This window comes from Bufo bufo, chromosome 4 (genome assembly GCF_905171765.1).
Source record: "Bufo bufo chromosome 4, aBufBuf1.1, whole genome shotgun sequence".
Taxonomy (NCBI): domain Eukaryota; kingdom Metazoa; phylum Chordata; class Amphibia; order Anura; family Bufonidae; genus Bufo; species Bufo bufo.
The window spans coordinates 280,144,873-280,160,150 of NC_053392.1; positions in this window are offsets into that span (position 1 = coordinate 280,144,873).

A 15,278-nucleotide genomic window follows, 5' to 3' on the forward strand; every position below is an offset into this window, starting at 1 on the left:
ACCCCCAATACTGTGTCCACTGTGCTCCCCAATACTTTCCTGCAGAAACAGTCCCCCTGAAAATACTGGCACAACACAGATAATGCGTCTTTATATTGTGCGCTAGTAATAAAAAAAAAACACCTTCCCTTCAGATCGGACCCCCATATAAAACCCTAAATGAGATCGCCCAATCTCAGACCAAACCCCCTTTAGACCTCTATTTCAGACTAGGGTTGAGCGAACCCGAACTGTAAAGTTCGGGTTCGTACCGAACTTTAGGATTTTTGGACCCCGGACCCGAACCCAAACTTTTCAGTAAAAGTTCAGGTTCGATTTCGGTGTTGGGCGAGTTAATGGCGCGTTTTGAAAGGCTGCAGAGCAGCCAATCAACAAGCGTTTAACTCGTGTGCCCTTAGAAGCCATCACAGCCATACCTACTAATGGCATGGCTGTGATTGGCCAGTGCAGCATGTGACCCAGCCTCTATATAAGCTGGAGTCACGTAGCGCCGCACGTCACTCTGCTCTTACTAGTGTAGGGATAGGATGCTGCTGCTGTAAAGGGAGAGAATAGGAAAGAATCTGTTATCATAAGTGCTTGTTAACTCTGTGATCTACAGTGATTTTCGGCGGCCATTTTGTGCAAGTTCAGTGCACCAGCACAGCATATGTGCATTTGTGACAGTCAAATACAAACTTTAAATACTGCAGTTATATTCTGGGTTTAAAAAAACACCAATTTTTTGCAAGACCCTACATCTGGGGCCTTTGCTGCATTTGTCACAGTCAAACACAAGCATTAAATACTGCAATTATATTCTAGGTTTAAAAAAAACACCAATTTTTTGCAAGATAATACATTTTGGGTCCTTTGCTGAATTTGTGAATAGTCAAATACAAACTTTAAATACTGTAGTTATATTCTGGGTTTAAAAAACACCCATTTTGTGCAAGACCCTACATCTGGAGCCTTTGCTGCATTTGTCACAGTCAAATACAAGCATTAGATACTGCTGTTATATTCTGGTATTAAAAAAACACCCATTTTGTGCAAGACACTAGATTTGCGGCCTTTGCTGCATTTCTGACAGTCCAATACAAGCGTTAGATACTGCTGTTATATTCTGGTATTAAAAAAACACCCATTTTGGGCAAGATAATACATTTGCGGCCTTTGCTGCATTTCTGACAGTCCAATACAAGCGTTAGATACTGCTGTTATATTCTGGTATTAAAAAAACACCCATTTTGGTCAAGATAATAAATTTGCGGCCTTTGCAGCATTTCTGACAGTCCGAATCAAGCGTTAGATATTGCAGTTATATTCTGGCATTAAAAAAACACCCATTTTGGGCAAGATAATACATTTGCGGCCTTTGCTGCATTTCTGACAGTCCAATACAAGCGTTAGATACTGCTGTTATATTCTGGTTTTAAAAAAACACCCATTTTGGGCAAGATAATACATTTGCGGCCTTTGTTGCATTTGTGACAGTTAAATACAAACTTTAAATACTGCAGTTATATTCTGGGTTTAAAAAAACACAATTTGTTTTTAAAGATAATACATTTTGGGTCCTTTGCTGCATTTCTGACAGTCTAATACAAGCGTTAGATACTGCTGTTATATTCTGGTATTAAAAAAAACACCCATTTTGGGCAAGATAATACATTTTAGGCATTTGTTGCATTTGTGACAGTCAAATACAAACTTTAAATACTGCAGTTATTTTCTGGTATTAAAAAAACACCCATTTTGGGCAAGATAATACATTTGCGGCCTTTGTTGAATTTGTGACAGTCTAATACAAACTTTAAATACTGTAGTTATATTCTGGGTTTTAAAAAACACCCATTTTGTGCAAGACCCTACATCTGGGGCCTTTGCTGCATTTGTCACAGTCAAATACAAGCGCTAGATACTGCTGTTATATTCTGGTATTAAAAAAACACCCATTTTGTGCAAGACACTAGATTTGCGGCCTTTGCTGCATTTCTGACGGTCCAATACAAGCGTTAGATACTGCTGTTATATTCTGGTATTAAAAAAACACCCATTTTGGGCAAGATAATAAATTTGCAGCCTTTGCAGCATTTCTGACAGTCCAATACAAGCGTTAGATACTGCTGTTATATTCTGGCATAAAAAAAAAACATTTTGGGCAAGATAATAAATTTGCAGGCTTTGCAGCATTTCTGACAGTCCGATTCAAGCGTTAGATACTGCTGTTATATTCTGGTTTAAAAAAACACACATTTTGGGCAAGATAATACATTTGCGGCCTTTGTTGCATTTGTGACAGCCAAATACAAACTTTAAATACTGCAGTTATATTCTGATTTAAAAAAAACACCAATTTTCTGCAAGACCCTATATCTGGGGCCTTTGCTGCATTTGTCACAGTCAAATACAAGCGTTAGATACTGCCGTTATATTCTGGTATTAAAAAAACACCCATTTTGGGCAAGATAATACATTTGCAGCCTTTGCTGCATTTGTCACAGTCAAATACAAGCGTTAGATACTGCTGTTATATTCTGGTTTAAAAAAAACACACATTTTGGGCAAGATAATACATTTGCGGCCTTTGTTGCATTTGTGACAGCCAAATACAAACTTTAAATACTGCAGTTATATTCTGGGTTTAAAAAAACACCAATTTTCTGCAAGACCCTATATCTGGGGCCTTTGCTGCATTTGCCACAGTCAAATACAAGCGTTAGATACTGCTGTTATATTCTGGTATTAAAAAAACACCCATTTTGGGCAAGATAATACATTTGCGGCCTTTGCTGCATTTGTCACAGTCAAATACAAGCGTTAGATACTGATGTTATATTCTGGTATTAAAAAAACTCCCCTTTTGGGCAATATAATACATTTGCGGCCTTTGTTGCATTTGTGACAGCCAAATACAAACTTTTAATACTGCAGTTATATTCTGGGTTTAAAAAAACTAAATTTTTTTGCAAGACCCTACATCTGGGGCCTTTGCTGCATTTGTCACAGTCAAATACAAGCGTTAGATACTGCTGTTATATTCTGGTATTAAAAAAACACCAATTTTGGGCAAGACCCTACATCTGGGGCCTTTGCCGCATTTGTCACAGTCAAATACAAGCGTTAGATACTGCTGTTATATTCTGGTATTAAAAAAACACCAATTTTGGGCAAGACCCTACATCTGGGGCCTTTGCTGCATTTGTCACAGTCAAATACAAGCGTTAGATACTGCTGTTATATTCTGGTATTAAAAAAACACCAATTTTGGGCAAGACCCTACATCTGGGGCCTTTGCCGCATTTGTCACAGTCAAATACAAGCGTTAGATACTGCTGTTATATTCTGGTTTTAAAAAAACACCCATTTTGTGCAAGATCCGACATCTGGGGCCTTTGCAGCATTTGTCACAGTCAAATACAAGGGTTAGATACCGCTGTTATACTCTGGTATTAAAAAAACACCCATTTTTTGCAAGTCACTACATTTGGGGCCTTCGCTGCATTTGTCACAGTCAAATACAACCAGTCAATACTGCAGTTACATTGCTGGTTGACAAATTAACATTTTTTCTGACCATGAAGTAATTGCATAAAATTCGCCTTTCACACTGTTGTGTGACCTCAAGAAATTTTTCCTCTTTATGACACTCTCAGTGAACTTAATTGTTGACTATTGGCGGTTACATTGTCGCCTGACATAAACCTTCTGTTAGTTTGGTAGGTGAACGCAAAGAATGAGGAGAGCGTCAAATAAGGGACGTGGCCCTGGTTGTAGTGCTGCTGTTGGAGCTCCTGTAGCAGGGAGAGGACATGGTCGATCTGTGCCAGCTACACGCACAAGTGAAACACCTTCTTCAGGTGCGAGTAGGCGACAGAACCTTCAGCGTTATTTGATAGGGCCGAATGCGGCTCTACGAATGGTGAGGCCAGAACAAGTACAGGCGATAATAGATTGGGTGGCTGACAGTGCCTCCAGTTCCTTCACATTGTCTCCCACCCAGTCTCCTGCTGAAAGATCAGAGTTGGCACCTGCAGCTCATGTCCATCAGTGCTTCACCTCACCCCCTTGCAAATCAGCCAAGCAGTCTAAGCCCCAAGTCATGGAGAAATCCCTTCTTCTTTTTGATGACTCTGCTAGCAGGGTTTCCCAGGGCTATCCACATAGCCCTGCCCCAGAAGTGTAAGAGATTGAGTGCACCGATGCACAACCATGAGTACACGGGAGGACCACAGCAGCACGTCTCGGATGATGACGAAACAGGTGCTAACTGCTGTGGCTTTCTGCAGTGTGCAGACCGACAAGGAGGGCAGGGGTGAAGACTGGGTGGAAGATGATGTGGAGGATGATGAGGTCCTAGCCCCCACATGGATTTAAGGTCATGCGAGTGACCTGTGTACTTCGGAGGAAGAGGCGGTGGTCGCACAGAGCCACCAGCACAGCAGAAGAGGGAGCAGGGTGCAAAAGCGAAACGGTCGTCCCCTAGACAGTACACCTGCTACAGGCCACCGCACCAAGGGACCGAACACACCAAAGCCGTGGCAGTTCTTCAGACAATGTGCTGACAAGACACGAGTGGTTTGCATGCTGTGCAACCAGAGCCTGAAGGGAGGCATAAACGTTCTCAACCTGAGCACAACCTGCATGACCAGGCATCTAAGTGCAAAGCACATGAGCTGCAGTGGAGTAGACACCTCAAAAACAAAGAAAGGTCTCTGGCTCCTCCTGCTTCCTCTTCTGCTGCAGTCTCTGCCTTTTCATCCCCCTCTGGAGTGGCAGTGGCACCTTCCACCCCGCAAACAGAGGATCTGCCAGCAACGCCACCACCTGGGTCACCAAGCAACTCCACAGTGTCCCATGAAAGCGTTCAGCTGTCTATCTCCCAAACACTGGAGCGAAAAAAGAAGTACCCCCCTACCCACCCGCGATCCCTTACCCTGAATGCCAGCATTTAAAAATTACTGGCCTTTGAAATGCTGTCATTCCGTCTGGTGGAGATGGAGAGTTTTAAAAGCCTTATGGCGGTGGCTGTCCCACAGTACGTTGTGCCCAGCCACCACTACTTTTCCAGGTGATCCATCCCTTCCCTGCACAACCAAGTGGGGGACAAAATCAGGTGTGCACTGCGCAATGCCATCTGTGGCAAGGTCCACCTAATTACGGATACGTGGACCAGTAAGCACGGTCAGGGACGTTATATCTCCCTAACAGCACACTGGGTAAATGCAGTGGCGGCTGGGCCTGAGGCGGATAGCAGTTTGGCACATGTTCTTCCACCACCGAGTATTGCAGGGCGCTTCTCTTTGACTCCTGTTGCTTCCTCCTCCTACTCCGCTTCCTCATCCTTTACCGCCTCCTCATCTGGTCAGCGTAACACCTTCACCACCAACTTCAGCACAGCCAGGAGTAAACAACAGCAGGCAGTTTTAAAACGTATCTGTTTGGGGGACAAACCCCACACCGCGCAGGAGCTGTGGACAGACTGATGGGTGGTTGGTGCCAGTGAGCCTCAAGCCCGGCCTGGTAGTGTGCGATAATGGGCGAAATCGCGTAGCAGCTCTGGGCCTAGCCGGTTTGATGCATATCCCTTGCCTGGCGCACGTGCTGAATTTGGTGGTGCAGAGGTTCCTTAAAAATTACCCCGGTATGTCAGAGCTGCTGCAGAAAGTGTGGGCCGTCTGTGCGCGCTTTCGGCGTTCTCACCCTGCTGCTGCTCGCCTATCTGAGCTGCAGCGTAACTTCGGCCTTCCCACTCACCGCCTCATATGCGACGTGCCCACAAGGTGGAACTCCACCTTGCACATGCTGGCCAGACTGTGCGAGCAGCAGCAGACGATAGTGGAGTTTCAGCTGCAGCACGCACAGGTGAGTCGCTCTGCGGAACAGCACCAATTCACCACCAATGAGTGGGCCTCCATGCGAGACCTGTGTGCTTTGTTGCGCTGTTTCGAGTACTCCACCAACATGGCCAGTCCCGATGACGCCGTTCTCAGCGTTACTATCCCACTTCTATGCCTCCTTGAAAAAACGCTTTGGGCGATGAATGAAGAGGGATCATTTCATAGGGTTTCAGGCCAGTCATTCACAAGTGGCTCCAAGGGTGGGTTCCTGCACCCACAAACGCCAGGTACACAATTGTCCAGCCAGGGCACAGTTCTGGAGGATGACAAGGTGGAGGATGACGAGGAGGAGATGGAGGAGGAGGAACCGTGTTCACAGCAGGGTGGCACCCAAACCAGCTCATGGCCATCACTGGTGCGTGGCTGTGGGGATACAGAGGACACAGACGATAAACCTCCCACAGAGGACAGCTTGTCGTTGCCTCTGGGCAGCCTGGCACACATGAGTGATTACATGCTGTAGTGTCTCCACAACGACCGCCGAGTTGGCCACATTCTAACTTGTGCTGATTACTGGGTGGCCACGCTGCTGGATCCCCGTTACAAGGAGAACGTACCATCCTTAATTCCGTCACTGGAGCATGATCGGAAGATGACCGAATACAAGCACGCGCTGCTGGTGGCATTCCCACCTGACAGCGGGGGCACAGTGGAAGCACAAGGCGAAGACAGAGGAGGAGTAAGAGGTCGCCAACCATCTGGGGCACCACCGACACCTCAGAAGGCAGGGTTAGCATGGCCAAAATGTGGAAAAGCTTTGTCAGCACGCCACAACCACCAGCGCCACCAGCTGATATAGAATGTCTTAGCAGGAGTCAGCATTTCAGCAACATGGTGGAGCAGAATGTGTGCACATGCCTACACGTACTGACTGATGGATCTGCCCCCTTCAACTTTTGGGTCTCCAAATTGGGCACATGGCCTGAGCCTGCCCTTTACGCCTTGGAGGTGCTGGCCTGCCCTGCAGCCAGTGTATTGTCTGAACGTGTGTTTAGCATGGGGACGTTATCACAGACAAGCGCAGCTGCCTGTGCACAACCAATGTGGACAAGCTCACGTTTATTAAAATGAACCAGGCATGGATCCCACAGGACTTGTCCGTACCTTGTGCAGAATAGACATGTATACCGGCCTTACCCAGCTATTGTTATACTACAGCGCAATTGCTCATTGTTGTATTTTTGATATTTCCCAATAGTGATGGCCTTGCGGTTCGCCCGGCGGTCGGTTAGCGCCGAACTTTGCTCGTTCGCAATTCGGCTGTGATATACCCCTGCTCTACCTAATAGACAGGTTAATAAATTTCACTAATTTGTCTGTTACATTGTAGGGTGAAATTCAGCAATTTTTGGCTAGGATATACCCCTGCTCTACCTAGTAGACAGGGAAATACATTGCACTAATTTGTCTGTTACATTGTCGGGTGAAATTCACCAATTTTTGGTTGTGATATACCCCTGCTCTACCTAGTAGACAAGGAAATACATTGCACTAGTTTTTCTGTTACATTGTCGGGTGAAATTCACCAATTTTTGGCTGTGATATACCCCTGTTCTACCTAATGGACAAGGAAATACATTAAACTAATTTGTCTGTTACACTGTTGGGTGACATTCACCAATTTTTGGCTGTGATATACCCCTGCTCTACCTAGTGGAGAAGGAAATACATTTCACTAATTCGTCTGTTACATTGTTGGGTGACAAATGCTCATCTTTTGCGCTAGAAAGTACATTTGCGGCCTACACTGCATTTAAGACAGTACGAATCAGGTTAGGCCAGAACAAGTACAGACTATAGTAGATTGGGGGGCTGGCAGTGCCTACAGTTCCTTCGCATTGTCTGCCACCCAGTCCCCTGCTGAAAGATCAGAGTTGGCACCTACAGCCCATGACCATCTTTCTTTCAACTCACCACCTTGCAAATCAGGCAAGCAGTCTGAGCCCCAAGTCATGCAGCAGTCTGGTATGCTTTTTGATGACTCTGCTGGCAGGGTTTCCATGGACCATTCACATAGCCCTGCACCAGAAGTGGAAGAGTTTCAGGATGAGGACATTGGAAACCACCGAAGCACGTCTCTGATGATGACAAAACACAGGTGCCAATTGCTGTGGCTTTCTGCAGTATACAGACCGACAAGGAGGGCAGGGGTAAAGTGGGTGGAAGATGATGTGGAGGATGATGATATACTAGACCCCACATGGAATCAGGGTCATGCGAGTGACCTGTCTAGTTCCGAGGAAGAGGCGGTGGTCGCACAGAGGCACCAGCACAGCAAAAGAGGGAGCAGGGTTCAAAAGCGTCTGTTACATTCTTGGATGACATTTTACCATTTTTGCCGTGAATAAACCACTGCTCTGCATAGGTGACAGGGACATAAATAAATAAAAAAAATCGTCTGTTACATTGTCAGGTGACATTTTACCAATTTTGCCGTATACAAACCCCTGCTCTGCATAGGTGACAGGGACCTAATTTTTGTAAAATTGTCTGTTCAATTGGTGGGTGACATGAACACAGTTTTGGCGTGAATAAACCCCTGTTCTGCATAGTTGACAAGGCCCGGAATTTTTAAAAACATTCTGTTCCATTGGTGGGTGACATTAACCCATTTTTGCAGATGAAAGATCCCTGCTCTGCATAGGTGACAGGGACTTAAATTTCTAACATTCGTCTTTAATTGATGCGCGCCAGCTCCTTTCATTCGATTCTTCCGCTTTAACAACTTGTCCCACATTTCCGCTCGATCACATTTCAGCCATTGACCTCCCTTGGATGTGGTATCCCTTTCTCACGCTCCCTCTCCGTCGTGGAACCCTAATTTGCCGCTAACCATGATCAACATGGTAGGCGCAGAAAAGAACATTGAAAGTTGATAGAGAAGATATACAATTGGATCGTGGACATCAGGGGGATGTGCGATCAGGCAGAAGTTATCTAGAGTCAACAAAGCGGCAGCAGGGCTCTCCTGTCTAACGTTTCCAAATCCAAAATACCCCAGTGACATTCCCTATAATTTTTTATTAATCATTCCAATAACAGGGCATCTTAAGAGTCCTGTATTGTTATTTATTGTCACTACCTCCCCGAGTCGGGAGTGGGTAATTCGCTGCGCGCCCCCTCCTTAACTTGGAAGCTTCAGCTTTAATAATTTGTCCCACATTTCCGCCCGATCACATTTAATTTCATCCATTGACCTCCCTTGGATGTGGTATCCCTTTCTCCACCGGCGTGGAACCCTGATTCGTCACTAACCGTGATCAACATGGTAGGCGCAGAAAAGAATATAGAAAGACGATAGAGAAGATATCCAATTGGATCGTGGACATCACGGGGACGTGCGACATGGTGGAGCAGTATTTGTGCCCACGCCTACACGTACTGACTGATGGGTCTGCCCACTTCAACTTCTGGGTGTCCAAATTGGGCACATGGCCTGAGCTTGCCCTTTAAGCCTTGGAGGTGCTGGCCTGCCCTGTAGCCAGTGTATTGTCTGAACGTTTGTCACAGGTTATATTTCCCAATGTTTTGGGGTCTACCCAAATTTAAACAAAAAAAATAAATTATAAAATAAAATAAAAAACTAAACCAAAAACCAGTGTTGGCTACCTCCTCCTCCACTGCCGCTTTCACCTACACCGCCACATCCACCGCCTCCTCAACCTCCTACTCCATATGGACCTCGTCCTCCTAGATCAAGATTATTATTTTTTATTTTTATATATTCTATGTTATTTTAAGTCATTTCCCTATCCACATTTGTTTGCAGAGCACTTGCCATGCTCTTAACCACATTTTGCTGCCATTTGCAGCCCTTTAGACCTTTCCATGACTTTTTTAGAGCCATTTTAGTGCTCCAAAGTTCGGGTCCCCATTGACTTCAATAGGGTTCGGGTTCAGGGTCAAGTTCGGGTCAAGTTTAGGTCCGGAACTCGAACTTTTTTGTGAAGTTCGGCCGAACCCGTCGAACTCGAACATCCAGGTGTCCGCTCAACTCTACTTCTAATCACTGATAGAAATCACTGACCAAACACTGACCAGATCACTGAAGTGTGAACTAAAAGAACTAAAAGATTGATGCAAGCAGCTAGTCTGAAGAGTTGAAGCGAAAATGTATTGCTGTAAAAGTCTATTATGTCCATAAAGTGTATATACTGTGTGTTATTCCCTACCTTATATCCCCTTAAATACCACATTAGGTATGTACGTGTAGAAACTATCGCTTTATGCAACATGTTAAATTAGCTTGATGAAAAAAGACCCTTCTTCCCCCCCAAAAAAGCCAAAAACATATAAAGAAAGAAAGAAAATCATATCGGCTGTGGCAAATACTTAGGTGTTCATTCAAAATAAGGTCTAATATCTAGGCTTTCATTCAAAATAAGGGTTAATATGTAGATAGTTGTCAGGATCATGACCTAGACTCCAGATGTGAGTTTAAAGGGTCACCCAGATTTTAAAGTCAGTGTCCCACTTGGCTACTTTGAGCCAGAGGGTTATGCTAAATCTTCCCCCTTTAGCTATCTAACATCTACATGTGAACATGAAAATATTTGTGTTTTTTGCAAACATTATCGACTGTAACTATATAGTCCACGTCGTTTAGGCATTGATAAATGGGATAAGGGCCTTCCCATTAGAGATGTCCCGAACTATTCGCCGGCGAACAGTTCCCGGCGAACATCGCTTGTTCGCGTTCGCAGCGGCGGGCGAACATATGCGATGTTCGGTCCGCCCCTTATACATCATCTTATACAGCAAACTTTGACCCTGTACCTCACAGTCAGCAGACACATTCCAGCCAATCAGCATACCCTCCCTCCCAGACCCTCCCACCTTCTGTCAAAAAGCAAGGACAGCATCCATCTTAGATTATTTACTAGTTAAAACAGTAAAACATTTTTTTCTCTGTAATATAATTGCAGTTGCCTGCCAGTGTGTATCAGGCCCACAGAGTGTATTGTGCCCACTGCCAGTGCCCACCACTCATATCTGGTGGCACAGTAGCTTGCAGTTAAAACAGTAAAACAATTTTTTCTCTGTAATATAATTGCAGTTGCCTGCCAGTGTGTGTCAGGCCCACAGCGTGTACTGTGCCCACTGCCAGTGCCCACCACTCATATCGGGTGGCACAGTACCTTGCACGCATAGTACCACTAATCTAAAAAAGAATAACAGGCAGAGGCAGGCCACCCCGCAGGCCCTGGTGCTGTGATTTCCTTTGGCCCTAGAATAATGCCCAGTGTTCAGAGGCAACGTACCCTGAACTCGAAAAGTTCTGAGGACATAGTTGACTGGCTAACACAGCTTCCGCTCTGAACCTTGACGCACCATCCTCCTCCAGCTCAGCTTCGGGCACCTCTCAAGTTACCACTCATCCGCCTGCCGCCACCACCAACACTAGCACCACAGCCGCTTCACTTGATCTGTCAGAGGAGTTATTTACACATCAGTTGGAAGAAATGAGTGATGCGCAACCATTATTGACAGAGGATGTAGATAACAGGGATATGTCTCAGTCAGGCCGCATTACACACATGGACGTACGGTGTGATGATGATGATGTTGTACCCGCTGCTGCTTCCGTTGCTGAGTTGTCAGATACAAGTGAAGAGGTTGATGATGACGATGTGTCCTTGGATGTCACGTGGGTGCCCGCTCGAAGAGAAGAAGAACAGGGGGAAAGTTCAGATGGGGAGACAGAGAGGAGGAGGAGACGAGTTGGAAGCAGGGGGATGTCGTCGCAAGGAGCTAGTGGCACAGTCAGACAGCATGTATCGGCACCCGGGGTCAGCCAGAGAGCACGCCAATCAACGCATGCTGTTGCCACCACCAGAATGCCGTCATTGCAAAGCTCAGCAGTGTGGCATTTTTTTTTGTGTGTCTGCCTCTGATAACAGCGATGCCATTTGCAACCTGTGCCAAAAGAATCGTGGGAAGTCCAACACCCACCTAGGTACAACTGCTTTGCGAAGGCACATGATCTCACATCACAAACGCCTATGGGATCAACACATGATGAGTACAAGCAGCACACAAACTCAAAGCCACCATCCTCCTCCTAGTCCAGCATCTTCAGCCACGTCAACCACTGCTGTCCTCCTCTCCCCCTCTCAACCACCCGCCACTCCGCCTCTCACCTTCAGCAGTTCCTGCTCATCTGCCCATAGTCAGGTGTCTGTCAAGGAAATGTTTGAGCGTAAGAAGCCAATGTCACAGAGTCACCCCATTGCCCGGCGTCTGACAGCTGGCTTGTCGGAACTCTTAGCCCGCCAGCTTTTACCATACAAGCTGGTGGAGTCTGAGGCCTTCAAAAAATTTGTAGCTATTGGGACACCGCAGTGGAAGGTACCCGGCCGAATTTTTTTTTCACAAAAGGCAATCCCCAACCTGTACTCTATTGTGGAAAACGAAGTCATGGCATGTCTGGCACACAGTGTTGGGGTAAGGGTCCATCTGACCACTGATACCTGGTCTGCAAAGCACGGTCAGGGCAGGTATATCACGTACACTGCGCATTGGGTAAACCTGCTGACGGCTGCCAAGCATGGACTGCGTGGCTCTGCAGAGGAGTTGGTGACACCGCCACGACTTGCAGGCAGGCCTGCTGCCACCTCCTCTACTCCTCCTACTCCATCCTCTTCGCTAACCTCCTCGGCTGAGTCCTCTTCTGCTGCTGTGTCTTGCTCCACATCAACTGCACCCCCCCCCCCAACTCCCCAGGGGCTATTCCACATCCCGGATACGACAGTGTCACGCCGTCTTGGGGTTGACTTGCCTGAAAGCAGAGAGTCACACCGGACAAGCACTCCTGTCCGCCCTGAACGCACAAGTGGATCAGTGGCTGACCCCGCACCAACTGGAGATCGGCAAAGTGGTGTGTGACAACGGAAGCAATTTGTTGGCGGCATTGAATTTGGGCAAGTTGACACATGTGCTGTGCATGGCAAATGTGTTGAATCTGATCGTACAATGCTTTGTGCATAAGTACTCAGGCTTACAGGATGTCCTCAAGCAGGCCAGGAAGGTGTGTGGCCATTTCAGGCGTTCCTACACGGCCATGGCGCACTTTTCAGATATTCAGCGGCGAAACAACATGCCAGTGAGGCGCTTGATTTATGACAGCCCGACACGTTGGAATTCAACACTCCTAATGTTCGACCACCTGCTCCAACAAGAAAAAGCTGTCAACGAGTATTTGTATGACCGGGGTGCTAGGACAGCCTCTGCGGAGCTAGGTATTTTTTTGCCACGTTACTGGACGCTCATGCGCAATGCCTGTAGGCTCATGCGTCCTTTTGAGGAGGTGACAAACCTAGTCAGTCGCACCGAAGGCACTATCAGCGACATCATCCCATTTGTTTTCCTCCTGGAGTGTGCCCTTCGAAGAGTGCTGGATCAGGCCGTAGATGAGCGTGAAGAGAAAGAGGAAGAGTTGTGGTCACCATCAGCACCAGAAACAGCCTTATCAGCGTCGCTTGATCGACCTGCGGCAACGCTGGAAGAGGAGTCTGAGGAAGAGGAGTCAGAGGAGGACTGTGGCTTTGAGGATGAGGAAGACCAACCACAGCAGGCATCCCAGGCTGCTCGTTGTCACCTATCTGGTACCCGTGGTGTTGTACGTGGCTGGGGGGAAGAACAGACCTTCAATGAGATTAGTGAGGCTTAGGAACGGGACATGAGTAGCTCGGCATCCAACCTTGTGCAAATGGGGTCTTTCATGCTGTCATGCCTATTGAGGGACCCTCGTATAAAAAGGCTGAAGGAGAACGACCTGTACTGGGTGGTCACGCTACTAGACCCCCGGTATAAGCAGAAAGTGGCTGAAATGTTACCGAATTACCGGAAGTCAGAAAGGATGCAGCAGTTCCAAAACAAGTTAAAAAGTATGCTTTACACAGCGTATAAGGGTGATGTCACAGCACAACGGGAATCTAACAGGGGAAGAGGTGAAAGTAATCCTCCTCATACCACGACCACGCCGGCAAGGACAGGAAGCGTTACAGATGTGTTGTTGATGGAGGACATGAGGAGCTTTTTAAGTCCTACGCATCGCCACAGCCCTTCGGGGTCCACCCTCAGAGAACGACTCGACTGACAGGTAGCAGACTACCTCGCCTTAACTGCAGATATCGACACTCTGAGGAGCGATGAACCCCTTGACTACTAGGTGTGCAGGCTTGACCTGTGGCCTGAGCTATCCCAATTTGCGATAGAACTTCTGGCCTGCCCCGCTTCAAGTGTCCTGTCAGAAAGGACCTTTAGCGCAGCAGGAGGTATTGTCACTGAGAAGAGAAGTCGCCTAGGTCAAAAAAGTCTAGATTACCTCACCTTTATTAAGATGAATGAGGCATGGATCCCAAAGGGACTGACAGTAGGGAATGCATTTGACTAAAAAAGGCCTGATGAGATGCCATGGGCTAAAAATGGTCCACACGCTGCTGTATTTAATCTCTGCATGCCGGATGACTTGCGTGACTTCTCCGCCACCAACTAGGGTTCAAGCCGCAATGTTTTAGTGCACTTTTTGCCTGGAAAACATCAATTTTTCTGGCCGCTGCTACAGCAGCGGCTGCAACAATACCTAGTTTTTTAGGCATGTGTACATGCCTAATTTTTCTGGCCTCTGGTGCTGCACTGTGGCTGCTAAAACAAAACAAAAAAAAAGGCACATACATGTGTCAATTCCCCTTCGTGATCGTTACCTTGTTGTGGTGAAGTGGCTTGCGTATCACAATGAAACGATCACCTCTATGAGTGTGTTGGCAATGGCAATGTTGGCACACCCCATATGATAAGGTCGTTGCTTCATTGTGAACAGACCAAAAGCGATCGGCTGGATAATTTTGCATAGAAAAAACATTAATTTTCTTTGTGATCATCTAAGGTAATCATTAAAGCCTACTAGGCCAACAATGGGCCCACACTGCAGAATCATTGTTTTCTGGGTCACTTAACTGTCACTGAACTACCTCAGCATGACCATAGGCTTAGAAAAACCGCCATCGCCGGCAATCTCCCAAACGTGCGCACGAGTCATCACTACACCAAGATTGACGCATAGAGGAATACAATTTATGTCATGAGTGTGTCAACTATTGAAAGTAAGTGTGTCAAATTGGAAGTAAGAGGACCAACCAAGCATCTTTTTCCATCTCCCGGTTCCTAAAATCAATTCCATACACCGGCCCATGATAGGGGACAAAACAGAGATTAAACTGGTAAGAACAGATTAAAAAAAAAAGAGGACAGCCTCTGCGGAGCTGGGTATTTTTTGGCCGCGTTACTGAACGCTCATGCACAATGACTGTAGGCTCATGTGTCCTTTTGCGGAGGTGACAAACCTGGTCAGTCAAGCACAAGGCAACATCATCGACCTCATCCAATATGCGTTTT